The sequence below is a fragment of the Hyaena hyaena genome, unplaced genomic scaffold (assembly GCF_003009895.1).
Source record: "Hyaena hyaena isolate Hyena2069 unplaced genomic scaffold, ASM300989v1 scaffold_38, whole genome shotgun sequence".
Lineage (NCBI taxonomy): Eukaryota > Metazoa > Chordata > Mammalia > Carnivora > Hyaenidae > Hyaena > Hyaena hyaena.
The window spans coordinates 5236432-5253173 of NW_024080670.1; the positions used below are offsets into that span (position 1 = coordinate 5236432).

The 16742-nt window shown below is 42.8% G+C and overlaps 1 non-coding gene across 1 annotated transcript; it reads left to right on the plus strand.

Annotated features, from left to right (window-relative positions):
* The first annotated feature begins 2298 nt into the window (after positions 1 to 2298).
* On the plus strand, positions 2299 to 2383 carry TRNAR-UCG. Its single transcript has one exon. It is a non-coding gene; the product is annotated as a tRNA-Arg (tRNA).
* Positions 2384 to 16742: the final 14359 nt, after the last annotated feature.

A 16742-nucleotide genomic window follows, 5' to 3' on the forward strand; every position in this document is an offset into this window, starting at 1 on the left:
CGTGGGCGGGGATCGGGGCTGCGGTGGGCACACGGAAGGGGAGCGGCTTCTCTTGCTGAGGATGTGAGATGAGTCAGGAGAGCCTTCTCGAAGGAGGTGTCCTGAGCTGGACCAAGGAGGACGAGGAGGAATTTGCCAAACCGGGGGGGGCGGGGGGAACACTCCTCCCAGCAAGGCCGACAGGAGCCCAGGTTCGGAGTGCAAGATGCAGGTACCAAGATGGGAGGTCAGTGACTGCGTGGGGAACCTTGTTCCTTAAAGCTTCTGGTTACAACAGAGACCTCAGCTGACGTCAGCGGGAGCTCTGGAGCCGGGCCGGTCCCCTACAGCCACTCCACGTGGAGACGAGGAGGCCAGACCTTGTACTCTGCACAAGCAGTCATTGGACCGTCATCCAAGGCAAGGAGGAAAGTCCCATCAGCCAGCGGTGATTTCGGGGCATGAGTTCAGTTGGTTGCCGTCAGGAGGCAACACTCCTAGAAGCTGAGAGGGTGAATGGCCTGGTCCTGGGCGCATCTTGGCGGCTCACCACAGCCTCCAGGACACTGACCTCACCCTGTCAGGGGAAATGGCTGGGTGCCCGTCCCAGTATAAATACAAACCTGCCACTTCACATTCACTGGGATGTCTACCATCCATAAAACCAGAAAAATAGCATGTGTGGCTGAGGGTGTGGAGAAACGGTGGTAAAAATACACATAACATAAGCTACATCATCTTAACGATTTGTAAAGCACACAGTTCAGTGACGTTAAGTACATTCGTAGCGCAAAAGGGTTGTAGTTGGTGGGAATGTAAAGCGGTGCAGCTCCTCAAAGAATTAAGAGAATTACTGGGGCACCTGGGTGGCTCAGTCGGTTAGGCGCCCGACTTTGCCTCAGGTCATGATCTCATGATTTGTGGGTTCAAGCCTCATGTCAGGCTCTATGCTGACAGCCAGCTCAGAGCCTGGAGCCTGTTTCAGAGTCTGTGTCTCCCTCTCTCTCTGACCCTCCCCTGCTCACGCTATCTCTCTCTCTCTCTCTCTCTCTGAAATAATAAAACATTTAAGGGGCGCCTGGGTGGCTTAGTCGGTTAAGTGTCTGACTTTCGCTTAGGTCATGATCTCGCAGTTTGTGGGTTCAAGCCCCACGTCGGGCTCTGTGCTGACAGCCAGCTCAGAGCCTGGAGCCTGTTTCAGAGTCTGTGACTCCCTCTCTCTCTGACCCTCCCCTGCTCACGCTGTCTCTCTCTCTCTCCTAGAAATAAATAAAACATTAAAAAAAAAATTTTTAAATAAAAAAATAAAAAAAATAAAACATTAAAAAAAAAAGAATTAAGAGAATTACCATGTGACCTGGCGATCCCGCATCTAGGTACACATCCAAGTGAACTGAAAGCAGAGACTCTGAGAGATATTTGTACATTGTGTTCACAGCAGCATTTTCACAGTAGCCAGAAGGTGGAAGATACGTGTCCACTGATGGATGTGTGGATACGTATATATATATAATAGGATATCGCTCAACCTTAGAAAGGCAAGAAAGGGGTGCCTGGGTGGCTCAGTCAGTGAAGCGGCCAACTCCTGATTTCGGCTCAGGTAGTGATCTCACGGTTCGGTTGGTGGGTTCAAGCCCCGCACTGTCAGTGTGGAGCTGGCTTGGGATTCTCTCTCTGCCCCTCTCCCTCTCTCTCTCTCTCTCTCACTCTTTCAAAATAAATAAATAAAACTTAAAAAAAAATAAAAAGGTAGGAACTGACAATACAGATGAACCCTGGGGGCGGCACAAAGGGCAATAAGGCCATCACAAAAGGACGAATATCGCAAGGTTCTGCTTATATGAGGCTCCTGGAATCACCAAGTTCATAGGGTCAGAAAGTTAGGATGGTCCAGGCAGCGGTTGGGGGGAGAATGGCGAGTTAGTTTGTGAGAGTTTCAGTTTTGCAAGGTGCGAGTTCTGTGGGTGGATGGCAGTGAGGAGTGCACAACAGTGTGGATGTGATTAATGCCATTGAATTGTACGCTTAAAAACGGTTAAGATGGTAAATTTTATGTGATGTGTATTTTACCACAATTTAAAATTAATTAATTTTGGGGGTGCCTGGGTGGCTCAGTCAGTTAAGTGTCTGACTTCAGCTCAGATCATGATCTCATGGTTCATGAGTTCAAGCCCCAAGTCAGGCTCTCTGCCGTCAGCCCAGAGCTCCCTTCAGATCCTCTGTCTCTGCCCCTTCCCTGCTCACGTGTGCACGCACTTGCACGCTCTCTCTTTCTCTCTCAAAAACAAATAAACATTTAAAAAATAATAAAACTGGGGCGCCTGGGTGGCTCAGTCGGTTAAGCGTCTGACTTCGGCTCAGGTCATGATCTCATGGTTCGTGGGTTCGAGCCCCACGTCGGGCTCTGTGCTGACAGCTCAGAGCCTGGAGCCTGTTTCAGATTCTGTGTCTCCCTCTCTCACTGACCCTCCCCTGCTCAGGCTGTCTCTATCTCTCTCAAAAATAAATAAAGCATTAAAACATTAAAAAAATAATAAAACGAATTAATTTTTAAAAATCCAGGGACATCTTGGTGACTCAGTCAATTAGGCATCTGACTCCTGATTTTGACTCTGGTCATGATTTCACAGTTCATAGGTTTGAGTCGCACTTTGGGCTCTCTTTGGGATATTCTCTCTCTCTCTCTCTCTCTCTGCTCCTCCCCTGCTTACACACGTGCTTTCTCTCAACATAAACAAATTAACTTTAAAAATTAAAAAAAAATCCAGAACTAGAGGTTATAGGACAAGGAGCCGTCTGGGCACTCCCTCTCCTGGGCCATCCCTCTCCCTGAGCATGCAGTTTTTTTGAGAGCTGCTGTTTTGTGAAAGGTCATCCTGACCCCTTGAGCTCAGAGAATGGCCAACAGGTGGCTGCTGCATCACTTGGGTCCTCAGGGAAGCAGGAGCTGAGAGGGTTAGGAATGCAAATGGTCCTCTGGGGACTAAGCCCCAGGAAGAGAGCCAGGGAGGAGGAAGCAGGCGTGGGAGGCGGACCACTGATTGTGGTTCGGGCCTGACAAAGGCTGTGTCGTCAGCCAAAATCTCTGGGACAAAGGCTGTCAGTTGGAGGAGTCCCATGTTGGCTCCTTCTACCATAATCTTGTGGAGCTGGTGGCTGGAGCCACCCCAAGGAGAACATGACCTTGGCTGACTTGAAAGAATTAACACTGGAGACTGGCAGCTGACTGCCCGCCCCCCAGCGGGGTAGGAAGTTCTTCCTTGAAGGGGGTTCCTGAGCGGGGCATCTCCCCGTCTTCACAGCTGTCTACCCATGCTGAATCGGTGAGTCCTATCCTAGGACTTAGGATCTCGGATCTAGAGTTGAGTTGGGCTCTCTGGACAGCCGGAGCTGTGACATGGCCACCTCTGGAGCCCTTGGTGGCCACGTTCTGTCTCATGGATGCCAGGTCTGAGGGCAGGGGAGGCAGGTTTGTGAAGGGAGAGGGGGATGAAGCAGGGGTGCAGAGAGAAGAAATGACGAGATGGAGAGAGAAGCCCACAGCACTCATTTCCCGGTGCCAATTGGTAAGGCGTAGCTGCCCCCTGCCCTTCCCCAGCCTGGTAGTTCACCATGTTCTTTTCCAAGATTCTGCCAGTAAATCCCTCCTTTTGTTTAAACCAGCCATTTAAAACAATCACTATAACCCAGACTTTTAACCAATCCGAGGAGGATTTGCCAGGGGTGGAGGAAGAGGGGGAGGAAGAGCAAGAGAGACCAGAGGATCAAGGGGAGAAGAATGTGGGCGCCTGGGGGGCTCAGTCGGTTGGGCAGCCGACTTCAGCTCAGGTCATGATCTCGCAGTCTATGAGTTCGAGCCCCGCGTCGGGCTCTGTGCTGACAGCTCAGAGCCTGGCACCTGCTTCAGATACTGTGTCTTTCCCTCTCTCTGCCCCTCCCCTGTTCATGCTCTGTCTCTCTCAAAAATAAATAAACATCAAAAAATTAAAAAAAAAAAAAAAGAGGAGAATGTGGGAGAGCTGTGGCTGATGGCTGCCCCGCCCCTCTGCAGGCGTCTCTAGGGCTTCATCGTGACCTTCCCCAGGCTGTGGGTGATCCTCCCTGGATTCTGGGTGCTGACAAGTGAAGATGAGATGGGACTCTACCAGAGGCTTTCCAGGGCTCCCCGACTTGAGCCTTTAGGGTCACATTTTTGCTGCATGCTCACTTCCCAGGGGTCCAGGAGGTCTGTTTCTCTGGTAGAAACAAATTGGGTGCTGAAATTCATCATCGTTCATCAATCCCTAGAGATGGCAGGATAGGATTTATAAAATAAGTTAACTGAAAAAGAAGTGTACTCGAAAGCAAGGAAGAGAACGTTCTGAGCAATGGAACCCGAGGACTGTCACTGCACTGGATTTCGTCGGTCGAAGCATCACCAGGCCAGCCCGAGACCAGCAGTCACAGGATGGGGAATTAGGCTCCGCCTCTTGATGGAAGGAGCTGAAGAGTCATTTGCAAAAGATTTCTGCCCTCCTATTTCTTTTCCATTCACCTTGCCATGGTAGATTGCAAACATGGTAGACTACTCACCTTATATGCCTCCCTCTTCTTATCCCCATTCTATAGATGAGGAAACTGAGATTCAGAGAGTTTCAGTGATTTGCTCAGGGTTGCAGAGCCAGTGAGAAAGTGAGTTAGGATGTGGGGCTGGAATGTGGTCTAATTCCAAAGCTCTTGTGTCCTCACTGCTAGCAGCTGGCAAGAGGTGGAGAATCGCTCTGCCCCTTTGAGGTCGATCACGCAGGCAAAGGCTGTCTTGGCCCTCATGGGGCGTGGGAACGCAGAATTCCAGGGGAACTTGACACTTTCTAGGCCCCTGCGTTTTCTTAGTGGGCACTTAATTTCCAAATGAAATCTCTTTAGGAAAATCCTAACTTTGTCTAGATTAACTAAAAGACAAGGAGCTTCTGCTTAGTACAAAGAACAGGTGGAGCTTTGAAAAGTCTGGGACAGACAAATAATGCAAGAGGGGGCAGGAGAGTCAGGGTGTGTGGGGACAGACAAAGGGAAGTAGGAGGGGAGACCAAGGTGTTGGAAGAAGGGTGACTGAGAGAAAGAAAGATAGTTTGGTGATAGACAGATAGATGATTGATAGATAGATAGATAGATAGATAGATAGATAGATAGATAGACAGATATGTAGAGTTCCAGAAAAACATTTAACTGAAGACAGAAATTGTGAGAAGGATAGAGTGTGAACTGAGAGAGAAAACAGAAAAGCAAAGTGAGAAGAGAAAAATCAATGAGAAACAGAGACGCAGAAATACAGAAAACAGCAACTGATGGATGGAAAAAAGGAATTTAACATAAAGGCACAGAGCCAAACACAAGAGAGAGAGAGACATCAAGAAAGGAAGAGAGAATGGGACACCCGGGTGGCTCAGCCGGTTAAGCGTCTGACTTAGGCTCAGGTCATGATCACACGGTTCGTGGGTTCGAGCCCTGCATCGGGCTCTGTGCTGACAGCTCAGAGCCTGGAGCCTTCTTTGGATTCTGTGTCTCCCTCGCTCTCTGCCAGATGGAGACCTAAAGTAATGGAGACATAGGAAGAGAGAGGGAGGGCGGGAGAGGGAAGGACAGAGCCAGGAATGACAGGAGGGGGCAGGGGGAAGTGAGAAGGCTGCCCAAGGAGGAGGCGGATGTTGGGAATTGCCCTCGCTCTGCTCTGCTGTCTGCACGAGGCTGACACCAAGGGGCTGTGACTCCCCCTCCCCTGGGGACGACCCTCCCCCAGCCACTGCAGCCAGGAAGCCCCCTACCCCTACCCCGTGGTACCAAGAAATCAAAGACAGGAGGTACTTGGGTGCAAGGATTCCTCATTCTGAGCAGAACCATTAATGTATTCTAAAAAGCTTTTTAGCTGTGGCCTGCTCTGCATGTTATTAATTTCTTTATTACAGATCTTGTTATTTTCAGAGGTCCCCGGGGACCCATTAACAACAGGTTTTTATGGGAAAGAAGTCGGTTAAAGTGGTGGGAATAACTGCTCCTCAGCCCTGAGTCAGTAATCGGAGTTGCACCGAGGATAATGTAGGCTGTTTTAATTTCCAAAATAGCAACAGTTCAGACATTTAATTGCAGTTTTATGCCCTTTTTTCATGCTGCCGACTGTAAAATATGTGACCAGTAATATATAACGGCTAACCACTGTGCCCCAGCCTGCCCCGGCTTCCTGGTGTCTCCTGGAGAGGGATGCAGGGAGGAAGGAAAGAAAGAAAGGAAGTAGGAGGAAAGGAGAGAAAAAGAGGGAAGGAAGACCCTTGGTGGGTTTGCCTGAGCTCGAACCACTAGACGGGTTCAGTTCCCCCCTCTCCTCTCACAGCCTCCCCGACCCTTTCTCCAACTCGGTGTCCTTGATTTGAAAACTTCCTATTCCACCATCCCTCTCCCCTCCCCCACTCCCCCCACAGGTTGTGAGCACCTGGCCGGGGTGCCCCCAGGTGAACAAGTGTGATAGGGTTGGCCTCTGCAGCAAGTTCCCCTTCCTGCCCTCCCCTAGCCCATGACCTTCAAACTCACAAGGAAATCAACGCACCAATGAAAATGCACGGATGGAGCACACTGGTGACATCCCTTTGTGCCTCTTCCTGTGTACGCCACCCTGACCGCCAGTAAAGGCACTTGCCCACCCATCCTCGCTGTCTTGACTCCCCACCTCCTTGGTTGAGCCTGCTGCCCTGGGCTTTGTATCTGTAGGACCCATGGCGTCCTGGTGTCTTATACTTTGTTTTCCTGAGCCTTTCCTGTGTCCCCTTTTGTGGCCACATCCAACTGAAGATCATCTAAAAGAATGCAGAACAGGGGCACCTAGGTGGCCCAGTCAGTTAGGCATCCACTTCAGCTCAGGTCATGATCTAGCGGTTCATGAGTTCAAGTCCCGGGTCGGGCTCTGTGCTGACAGCTCAGAGCCTGCAACCTGCTTTGGATTCTGTGTCTCCCTCTCTCTCTGCCCCTCCCCCGCTCTTGCTGTTTCTCTCTGTCTCAAAAATAAATAAACATAAAAAAAACTTTTTTAAAGAATGCAGAACAATCTCTTAATGTGGCAACAGACAGGAAATCTTTTCTGAGTGAACTGCAGGAGTCTGTCCGGTGATGGTGTGTGGGGCCCAGGCAGCCCCGCTGGTGATTGTTAGGTCTGGTGAGCTGAAAAGCTACTTGTCTGGTGGGTAACACCAGCCTGCATTTATTTTCTGATCCGTTCCTCCTTTGGGGGCCAGTGAAACCTTCTAATCCGTAAGCTCCCGGAGAGCTGACATTGCACTAGGGCTGAAGCCTATAACAGTGTGTGGCACGTGGTGAAAACGTATTGAGCCGAAGACAAGGATTTCCATTTTCTCCCTTAGTTCCTGCCATCCTGACACCCACAGATGGAGTGTGAGCTCCTTCCTTGGATATAGCTTTACTCTCTCTGCAAACAAGGCACCCCATATGAGTAACAAGCAATTCTCCAAAGGTCTTGATTTTACACAATACTGACTGTGAGGGGTCGTGCCTAGGCTTTGCATTAACTCCCTTCTCTGAGAACTGTCCCTGGGGTTTCCAGGGGAGGGCACCCAGCTGTGTTTTTCCAGGAGACTTGTGTCCCTTGGGCATAGCTAACTGGACCAGCTGTGGACACATGACCCAAGGTGAGATTTTCACAGAGCAAAGGAGTCTCAATGGATGGCTGAAATGATACCTTGTTTAAAAACTTTTTTTAATGTTTATTTATTTTTGAGGGAGAGATAGAGACAGAGACAGAGTGGGAGCAGGGAAGGGGCAGAGAGAGAGGGGGACATAAAATCTGAAGCAGGCTCCAGGCTCTGAGCTGTCAGCACAGTGCCCAATGCAGGGCTCGAACCCACAAACCGTGAAATCATGACCTGAGCTGAAGTTGACTCTCAACCAACTGAGCCACCCAGCGGTCCTTGAAATTACAACTTGTAAGCTTAAAAACCGTAGAGCCATTATATTCCCTATACTGGAATGTTCTATTGTTAACTTGGTTAAGCTAAGAACTACCTCTCCCAGAATCTCTTTCCAGAGTAGAGTTGTCTAAAAGAAGAACTTGGAGGTGGAAATGTGGTAGCTGCCATTATTCTATGATGGTCTTTGTGGTCATATATAGTGATGACTGATGCTAAGGTGTCCAGACCATCATGTGAATTTTTTCCTATATTCTTTTAAAATGGAGTATAACACTGATTGATTTTCCTATGTTGAACCAATCTGTATTTCTACTACAAATCCCACTTGGTCACGGCATATAATTTTTTTTCTTTTTTTTTTTTTTTGGAGAGAGAGACAGAGCATGAGCAGAGGAGGGGGGGGCAGAGAGAGAAGGAGACAAAGAATCTGAAGCAGCTCCAGGCTCCGAGCTGTTAGTACAGAGCCTGATGCAGGACTCAAACTCACAAACTGCAAGATCATGACCTGAGCTGAAGTCAGAAGCTTAACCGACTAAGCCACCCAGGTGCCCCATGGCATATAATTTTTTAAGTTGATGAATTTGATTTCTTCGCGTTTTGTTGAGGATTTTTACATGTATATGCATAATGGACATTGGTCGATAGTTTTTCTTCTTGTGTGATGTTTGTCTGGTTTTGGTATCATAATTACTAGCTTCACAGAAAGAGTCAGAAATGCTTTCTCCCCTTCTATTTTTGAAAGGGTTTGTGAAGGATTTGTGTTAGTTCTTTAAAAATTCAGTAGAATTGACAGGTGAAGCCATCTGCTCCTAGGCTTTTCTTTGCAGAAAGTTTTCGATTATTAATGATTACTTGTTACAAGTCTATTCAGTTATTCAACTAAAAAAAAAAAAACAGCTAGTGTCAATAGCTTGTGTCTTTCAAGAAGTGTGTCCATCATTTAGGTTGTTTAATTTGTTCATAGTATTCCTTTATAATCTTTTCTCTTTCTTTCTTTCTTTTTAAATTTTTTATTTATTTCTGAGAGAGAGAGAGAGAGAGAGAGCAAGAGCATGAGCAGGGGAGGGGCAGAGAGAGAGGGAAATACTGAATCTGAAACAGGCTCCAGGCTCTGAGCTAGCTGTCAGCACAGAGCCAGATGTGGGGCTCGAACCCATGAATCGTGAGATCATGACCTGAGCTGAAGTTGGACACCTAACCGACTGAGACACCCAGGTGCCCCAATCTTTTTTTATTTCTACAAGGCCAATAGGGCTATCTCTTCTTTAACTTCTGATTTTCATAATGTGAGTCTTCTCTGGGAATGGGACTCTGAACGGACACCAACCCATTCTGTCCCTTCTAACAGCTGCTGGCTTTTTACTGCTTTTTACCGTAGTTACAGTAACAGGGCTAGTGCAGAGCCAGCAAGGGGGGAGATGAGAAGAGTGAACGTTAAAATGCCATAAAGCTGGGTGTTCTTACTGAGGTGTAGCTATTGGCTTAAAAAAAATGCTTCCCAGATTGCTGCAAACCTTTGGTTAATTTCCCAAGTTCTGAAAAAGTTGTTTCTGACAATTTTTCCCAGTGTTTTCATTACTTTATGGCAGAGGGAATTTTCAGAGGTCCTTACAATGCCATTTTTGCTGACGTCATCCCTCCCTTTTCTTAGAGGTACATAAAATAATAGTGTTTCTTACAATTGATGACATCTTAGATTTGATAAAATATGGTAAGCCTTAGCTGTAAAACACAGCTAATGAACTAATGGGAGAGTTAAGGATAAGGTGACACTAAATGCTAGACGATTAAAAAAAAAAAGATGATGGGGTTGATATATAAATTAAATATCTTAGTCCTTACTTTATTGTGGAAAATGATGGGGATATTGATTATTAACAGATAAAAAGGAAAGCAGAAAATGATTAATTCAATGGAAGGCCGGAAGAAAGGAAAGAACAAAGAAAAACCAAGTGAAGAGACACATACAGACACAAAATAGATGTTATGAATAATTACAAATAAAATAATAATCATTACAACAAGTGTAAATAAATTAAATTCATCCATTAAAAGATGGAGTTTTTCAGACTGGTTTAAAATTCAGCTATATACCATATTTACAAGAAACATACCTAAAAAAGTGAAATAGGTTGTAGTAAATGTATATAGAGAAATATACAGTAAGTAATAAGTAGATACGAACCAAAAAGGAGCTGGTATAACAATGTTGAAACTAAACAAAATAAGTTTTAAAAGGCAATATTAAGAAAAGTGTGTGATATTTAATAATGAAAAGAACAAATTTCTAGGAAAAGAGAACCCTGAACTTGATATAGCCTAGAATGCATTAAGCAAAAATTGGCAAGTCCCCAATTATAGTAGGAGATTTTAACACATTTGAGATGGAAGAAAGGGGGAAAAAATGAGTAAGGATAAAGAAGATACAGAAGGGGCACCTGGGTGGCTCAGTCAGTTGAGCATCTGACTTCAGCTCATGTCATGATCTTGTGGTTTGTAGGTTCAGTCCCCACATTGGCTCGCTACTGTTAGCCTGTCAGTACAGAGCCCACTTCCGATCCTTTCAGTCTCCCTTTCTCTGCCCCTCTTCCATTTGTGTTCTTCCCAAAATAAATAAACATTTTAAAAAAGAAGATATACAAGACTAGAAAATAGCATTGACAAGCTTGACATAAAGGACCCCTGTAGAATTCTGAATGTAGCAAATGGAGTTATATAGTGTCTTCATGCATATGAGATATGTTTGTAAATATCAACCTATCCTAGCACATAAAAGAAGACAAAATATAACAGAGAAGCACTATCACACAGACATCATAAAATTAGAATTTACTAATAAAGGCTAACTAGGATGGGGAAACATCTCTAAATAATTAATGGATTAAAGAAGAGATTGTAACACCAATTACAAATATTTATAACTAAACAATTAAAAATTATTTTTAATGTTTATTTATTTCTGAGAGAGAGAGAGAGAGAGCGACAGAGTGTAAGTGGGGGAGGAGCAGAGACAGAGGGAGACACAGAATCTGAAGCAGGCTCCAGGCTCTGAGCTGTCAGCACAGAGCCCAATGCGGGTCTCGAACCCACAAACCATGATATCATGTGAACTGAAGTTGGATGCTTAACTGACTGAGCCACCCAGGAACACTTAACTGAACAATTAAAACTCTACACATCAAAACTTTTAGGTTGGGTTAAGGTGGAAATTAGAAAATAATAGCCCTAAAACAACTTGAACCAAATTTTCAACTCAAGAAGATTAAAAGAAATGAACTAGAACATAGAAGCAACAGAAGTTAGCAACAAAATCAAAAGTCAATTCTTTGAAAAGACTAATAAAATGGATAACCTCTTGTAAGGTTAATGAAGAAAAAAAGAAGTTTTTTAAAAAGGGACATAAGTACAGACACAATAGAGATGAGAAAGATCATAAGGGAATGCTTTGAATAACTCTATGCTAATACATTTAAAAATTTATATGGAATAGACATCTGCTTTATAAATCTAAAATTGATCAACATTAGCTTCAAAAAATAGAAAGCACAAATAGATCTATAACCACTTAAGAATCTGACTACAATGAAAACATCAGAACTTGAATATTTTTCTCAGATGAATTTTACCAAAATTTCAAAAAACAGGTAACTCCTGTTTTGAACTGTTTCATGAACAGAAAGGGAATAAAGTTTCATCCTTAACTCCTTTTCTGTGTCTGAGATAACCTTGATACCAGAATTGAAAAAATAGTATGAGAAAGAAAAATAATAGGCCAGTCTCACTTAAGAACATAGATGTAAAAATCCATTTAAAATGTTAGCAAAATGAAGGCTGCTTGAGTGGCACCCCTTGATTTTGGCTCAGGTCATGATTTCATGGTTTGTGAGTTCATGCCCCACATCAGGCTTTGCGCTGACAGTGTGGACCTTGCTTGGTTCTCTCTCCTCTCTCTCTCTCTCCCTCTCCCTGCCCTCTCCACCTTGCTTTCTCTCTCAAAACAAATACACTTTTTAAAAAAGTTAGCAAAATGAATCCTAAGTTTTACATTAAAAACACACCAGGATAAAATTGAATTTATTGTAGGAAGACAATGATGGCTTTAGTATTAGTAAATTTATTGGTGCAATTCACCACATTAACAGATTAAAAATAAAATCATTTTTAATTTCAATAGATGGAAACAAACCATTTGAAATAAAAGTAAAATAATTAAACTCTTAGAAAGCCATTAATATAAGAAAACAAATTTTAACCTATCACTGAAATATTAAAGGCAATCCCTTTAATTTTGTACTGAAAACAAATATGTGCAACAGCAGTACATGGTCCATAAAAGATATCATTGATATGCTATGCTTCATTAAAATTGAAAACTTCTGCTCTGTGAAAGACAATATCAAGAGAATTATAAAAACAAACCATAGGTTGGGAGAAAATATTTACCAAAGATGTATTTCATAAAGACTATTATCCAAAATACACAAATAACTCTTAAAACTCAACAATAAGAAGACAAACATCCCAATTAAAAGGTGGGCAAAAGACCCGAACAAATACCTCACTAAAGAAGATATCTTGATGTCCAATCAACATATGAAAAGATGTTCTACATTGCATATCATCAGGGAAATGCAAATTAAAGCAACAATGAGACATCACTACACACCTATAAGAATGGCAAAAATCCCGAACACTGACACCATCAAGCACTGGCGAGGATATCCAGCAACAGGAATTAATTCATTGCTGGTGGGAATGCAAAATAATACAGCAACTTTGGAAGACAGTTGGCAATTTCTTACAGTACTAAATATACTCTTAACACATGACCTGGCAATCACACTCTTTGGTATTTTCTCAAAGGAGATGAAAACTTATGTCCACACAAAAACCTGCACATGGATGTTTGTAGCAGCTTTATTCAGAATTGCCAAAACGTGGAAGCAACCGAAATGTATTTCAGTAGATGAATGGACAAATCAACTAAGGCACATCTAGGCAATGGAATAGTATCCAGTGCTAAAGAGCAATGAACCCTCAAACCATGAAAAGTCATGGAAGAATCCTAAGTGCATATTGTTAGGTGAAAGAAGCCAATCTGAAAAGGCTACATACTGTATGATTTCAACTGTATGACACTCTGGAAAGGGGAAACTATGGAGACCATAAAACGAAGAGTGGTTTCCAGGGGTACAGAGAAGGAGACATTTTTAGGATAGAGAACATACTCTCTATGCTATTACACTGATGGTAGTAGGTCATTCTACACTGGTCCAGACCCACAGAATGTATGTACAACACCATCAGTGAATCCTGAGGTAAGCTACCGACTTTGGATGATTATGATGGTTCGATGTAGTTTCATCTTTGGTTAAAAAAAAGTACCTTCTGGAGGTTAGATGTTGATAATGGGGAGGCTCTCCATGTGTGGGGATGAGTATAAGGGAAATCTCTGTACCTTATTCCTAATTTTGTTGTAAAGGCAAAACTGCTCTAAAAAATTGTCTTTTTAAAAAAATGATTTAAAAAAAAGAAAATAAAAGAAATATATGGAATAAGGATATGAAAGGTAAGAATACATTAAACATTATTCTTTTTTTTTAATGTTTTATTTATTTCTAGGAGAGAGAGAGAGAGACAGCATGAGCAGGGGAGGGTCAGAGAGAGAGGGAGTCACAGACTCTGAAACAGGCTCCAGGCTCTGAGCTGGCAGTCAGCACAGAGCCCGACGTGGGGCTCTGACCCACGAACCGCGAGATCATGACCTAAGTGAAAGTCGGACGCTTAACCGACTAAGCCACCCAGGCACCCCAAACATTATTCATTTTAAAAAAATATATCTATCAAGCTAAGCACTGGACTATACAGAAGCCAGCAAACCAAAGTTTCTGTTCTCACAGAGCTTTCACTGTAGGGTAGGAGGCACACAAAAACAAACCAATAATGTACAATATGTTAATCCTAAAAAGAGAAATAGTGTAGGGTAAAGTGGATAAAGATGTGTATATATGCATGTGTGTGTTATTTTCATAGGGGTTGGGGAAAGCCTTGCTGATGCCATGATATTCGAAAAAGACCTGAAGTTCATGAAGGAGTGAACCAGGATGGACAAAGTAGCTCTAGTCAGTGGGAATAGCAAGTAAAAACATCTTTTATATGATTTTCTTATGAAGAAAATCCCAAAACTAAACACCATTAAGTCTAATAAGAGAATTTAGCAAGGTTGCCAGATACAAGATAAATATATTAAAAATCCACTTGGGTTTCTACACAGTAACAGCTGCCAATTAAGACACAGAATATGAAATAGAAAAGGACTTCATTTACAATGGCCACAAAATCAGCATAACTATGACTACATGTAATAGAAGATGCATAAGACCTATGTAAAAAATGAATTATATATCTTTATGGATCTAATAAAATTGAATCAGATAACATCTAATATCATCTAATAAATAATATCTAAATAAATAGATTATGTTTATAGAGGAAAGACTCCATATGGTAAAGATAGCAAACTTACACATGTTAATAGAGAAATTAAATGGAATTCCAACCAAAGACACAGCAAAGGTTTTAAAGAAGCTTGGAAAACTGATCTTAAAATTCCTATGAGGATAATTCTGAGACAATTTTGAAAAGGAACAGGGCAAAGTGAGATGCTTAGCCAGGCTGCATTAGGGTGACAGTAGCTAAAACAAACAAACTTCAACATCTTTGTTTAAATAAATCCCAAATGGATGTTTCTGATCAGTGGGCATCTCTCCTTCAAGCAGCAAGTTGTAGACCCAGGCTTCTTCCATTTTTGGTTTCCATGTTTCACGGTCACCAGGCATGTTTGCTTCAAGCTCATGGAAAAGGAAAGAGAATGAAGGATACTGCATTGAAGTTTTTGGAAGCAATGTCTGGAAATGGTGTCCATTGTTTCCATTCACATCACTGGCTGGAACTCACTCATGTGGCCACACCTATTGCCAGGGAGACTGTGAAATGGAGCCCAGCTGCAGTCTCAAGAACGGGAGGGAACAGGTACAGTGAAAAGCTAGCCAGCCTCTGTCATACCTGCCATATCCAAGATTTCTTATACAGATAAAATCATCTAAACCATCTGGAGTGGCACAGGGATAAATAACTAGATCAATAGAAGAGGAAGCAGAGCCCAGAAGCTGAATTATACATGTATGGAAAATCTCTATATGACAGTGATAATTTCACACATCAGTAGGGAAGTGGGGAACCATGTAATAAATGGTGCTGGGACAATTGGCCATCTGGATGGGAGCCAATATAAAATAATACATATGGAAGGCCATACATAAAAACCTAGGTGACTTGAGGTCCTAAACGTAGAAGAGCAAAGACTTTAAAATAATTAGAAGAATGGTTTCATTTAGGTAAAGATTTCTTGAACATGGGAAAGATAGAGAGGGAGGGGAGGAAAGACCAACATGAGGAAAGACTGATAAATTTGACTCTCCTTTCTGCTTCATTGTTTTACTTGTCTATTACTGAGCCCAAACCATTATATATAAAGAAAGACATCTACAGTATAAAAATTTTTAGGACACAAGTGAGAGAAAACATTCTCAAAGTAAAAATTGTAAAGGGTTAGTATTCAGATTACATGCAGAACTTCAATCAGATGAAGGCAAATGAGCAGCAGAACAATGGGCAACTAATATGCAAAGGATAAGATGGAATTTCCTATAAAAAATGAACAGATGCCCAACTTCACTAATAATTGTGGAAACACACAAAAAAGATCAACAATTACAGACCAAACACATCAATCAGATGGGCAAAAAATTTAAAGTCTGGCAGTACCAAGTGTTATTAGTAAAGATATGGGGAAATGAAGGCTCTTGCGCATGGCTGGTGGGAGGGCAAATTAGTGCAAATACTTTGGAGGGCAATTTGGGAATACAGCCTGACAATATACACACCCCGGGGCCCTAGCAATTCCTCTCTTTGGCATAGGCACCAGAGACATTTTGCTCTTAGACACAAAGTAACATGCATGAGGACGCTCATGGGAGGATTGTCTACAATTGCAACAAAATCAAGAAACAATCTGTTTGTCTACCAGTAGCAGAATAAATAGAGAAATTTACTGTGTTTTCCGAAAATGGGCTTCTCTTCCTCAGGTAAAATGAACAAAGGCTACGTGTAACAATGTGAACAAATCTTGGGAAAATGATGCAGAGGACAAGCAAGTTGAGAATGATTGATTCCCTTCATGTAAATGTGTACACGGTGGCATGTTAACAACTCATTTAAAAATGAAAAATATACAAAATAATACTATATTTTTATGGACAGCTACATAGTGAAAGTATAAAAATGTGGATGGGCAGGATACACACCAATTTAGAGTTACCTATGAGTCAGTGCCAGTGAAGAGGGTAGTGAAAAGGAATCAAGATGAGAGCAAAATCAGATAGAAGTAATATGGCAAAATGTTAGTGGTTGCTAAATATGGGTGATGAGCAGAAGCGTTTTTGTTATATTACTCGCTATTCTTCCATATGTATGAAATATTTTGTTTAAAATTTTATTAAAGATGTTTTAATGTTTATTTATTTTGAGGGAGCTATAGGCAAAGAGAGAGGGAGAGAGAGAATCCCAAGTAGGTTCCGCGCCATCGGTGCGGAGCCCAATATGGGGCATGAAATCACAGACCACGAGATGATGACCTGAGCTGAAATCAAGCATCCGATGCTTAACTAACTGAGCCACCCAGGTGCCCCCTTTTGCTTAAAATTGTAATAAAATAGTTTCTAAAAATCTCAGGGAAGGATTCTCATTGGTCTA